General features: G+C 42.7%; 1 non-coding gene across 1 annotated transcript; it reads left to right on the top strand.

Moving 5' to 3' along the window:
- The first annotated feature begins 260 nt into the window (after positions 1-260).
- LOC140266092 (U5 spliceosomal RNA) lies at positions 261-374 on the top strand. Its single transcript, XR_011906759.1, has one exon. It is a non-coding gene; the product is annotated as a U5 spliceosomal RNA (small nuclear RNA).
- Positions 375-2385: the final 2011 nt, after the last annotated feature.

Raw genomic sequence — 2385 nt, 5'->3', positions numbered from 1 at the left:
CTTGAAAGAAACGCAACAGCGAATGAGCGGTCAGAACAAAGTCTCAATACGGTGTTCCCGTGGTGTTTGTGGCCGCCTTGTCTTTTGCACAGAGTAAAAGACAAGGCAGCCATCGAATAGGGCCCGATTGTTCCTATTTGGTCAGCCGAGGAGCAAGGGGGGGGGGGGGGGGGCAAGCGTCTCAACCAAGCAAAGCTCACCATGGAGAAGGTGGCTATGCCAACTAGCCTGATGCCCTGCTCCCGCAGTGACGGATAATCGTACTCTGGTTTCTCTTCATAACGTACAACTCTTTCGCCTTTTACTAAAGACTTCCGTGGAGAGCAGCACTAATGACTTGTTTCTATTTTTGGCAGGCTTTACCTTTGCGGGTGAAGCCCTTTCTGTCTGTGCAAAAGAAATCTTGTTACTGTGCAGAGTGACTTCTCTGAGTAGAGTCGCCTTACTTTGATGTTCGAAGCTGGAGTGCAAAGTTGTTGTACCAGCGAGCACCATTCAAGCAACAAAGGGCTTCACCCGCAAGCACTAGAGTTTAGATCCCACATTTGTTGATAGGCATTCATTTATTTCTTCACTTCTGATGAAGTTTCAACAATAAACAACAAACTTTGTATTATGAGAAAGAACCAGACTCATTCTTCAGGAATCCGAAAATAAGCTCTATTTTATAGGATTCTCCTATAAAACGAATTCCTTAACTCAAACCAAGTTAAGACTGCTTTGTCCTTCATATTTATTCATGTCTAATCAAGTTTAAACGATAAACAACGTTATACTTTCTAGAATGAGAAAGAACTTCTTCAGCAATAAGCATCTCTCGACATATGACGTAGTACAGATTTTGCTATAAAATTTATTCCTTCTATCAGCCTGACTTAAAAGTGTTTGTCCTCCTTATTTATCCACTTCAAATCAAGTTTCAACTATTTAAAAAATTTTGTAGTTTGAGAAAGAACAACTTAATCTTTAGCAATCAGTACAAAAAGAGGGTAAGAAAAGGTACAAATGCCAACCATATATTACTAAAAGGTGGAGCGGAAGTATTCGGTGAATGTCCGACCATAATTTGTAAAAAGTGGGTAAGAAAAGGTTCGAATGCCCGACTATATAGCGGGAGGAGAGGTCTTCGGATTAGAGTGGGTGAGAATTTCCAACCATAATCTATAAAATGCGGTGAAAAAAAAGGTGTGAATGCCCCATAGAACACTAAAAGGTGGAGCGGAAGTTTTCGGCTGCAAGAAGGTGTGAATGTCCGACTATATTGGGTGAAAAGCAGGTGAAACAAGGTCTGAATGCCCAACCTTACATCATCAAAAGCAAGTATGGTGGAGAGGAAGCTGTGAAGGGCCGACCATTTTAAAAAGCGGGTGAGAGAAGGTGCGAATGCCCGAACATACATCATCAAAAGAGGGAGCGGAGGTGTTCCGCTGAAAGAAGGTGTGAATGTCCGACCATAGTTGGGAAAAAGCGGGTAAGAAAAGGTTAAAATATCCGACTGTACACAATCAATAGCGGGAGCGGAGTTGTTCGGCTACTAAAAGGTGTGAAAGTCCGACCATGGCTTGTAAAAAGCGGGTAAGAAAAGGTGCGAATGCCCGACAATGTATGATCAAAAGAGGGAGCGGAGGTTTTCGGCTGCAAGATGGTCTGAATGTCTGACCATGATTTGTAAAAACCGGGGAAGAAAAGGCTCGAAAGCCCAACTATACACCATCAAAAGCGGGAGCGGAGGAGTTCAGCTGCAAGAAGGTCTGAATGTCCATCAATAATTGCTAGAAAGCATGAAAGAAAATTTTCAAATATCAAACCGCACATGATCATGTAAAACTGTGTGAAAGTCCGACCATAGTTGGTAAAAAGCGGGTAAGAAAAGGTTAAAATACCCGACTGTACACAATCAATAGTGGGAACGGAGTTCTTCGGCTACAAGAAGGTGTGAATGTCCGACCATGGTTTGTAAAAAGCGGGTAAGAAAAGGTTCCACTGCCCGAATTTATACCATCAAAAGCGGAAGCGGAGATGTTCGGCTGCAAGAAGGTGTGAACGTCCGACAAAAGTTTGTAAAAAGCAATTAAGAAAAGGTTCGAATTACCAACCAAACATAATCAAAAGCGGGAGCAGAGCTGTTCGACTGCAAGTAGGTGTGAATGTCAGATCATAATTTTCAAAAAGCTGATGAGAAAGGGTGAGAATGCCCGACTATACACCATCAAATGCGGGAGCGGAAGTGTTCGGCTGTGAGTAGGTGTGAATATCCGACCATAATTGCTGAAAAATGTGTTAGAAAAGACTAGAATACTCAAAAACGGGTAAGAAAGGGTAGTATTGCCAGACCATACATGATCAAAACAGGGAGCGGAGGTGGCTCAGCTGCAAGATGTGAAT

The sequence above is a fragment of the Leuresthes tenuis genome, unplaced genomic scaffold, assembly GCF_036924035.1.
Source record: "Leuresthes tenuis unplaced genomic scaffold, fLeuTen1.0.hap1 SCAF_12, whole genome shotgun sequence".
Taxonomy (NCBI): domain Eukaryota; kingdom Metazoa; phylum Chordata; class Actinopteri; order Atheriniformes; family Atherinopsidae; genus Leuresthes; species Leuresthes tenuis.
This window is presented reverse-complemented; position numbering and strand designations above follow the sequence as displayed.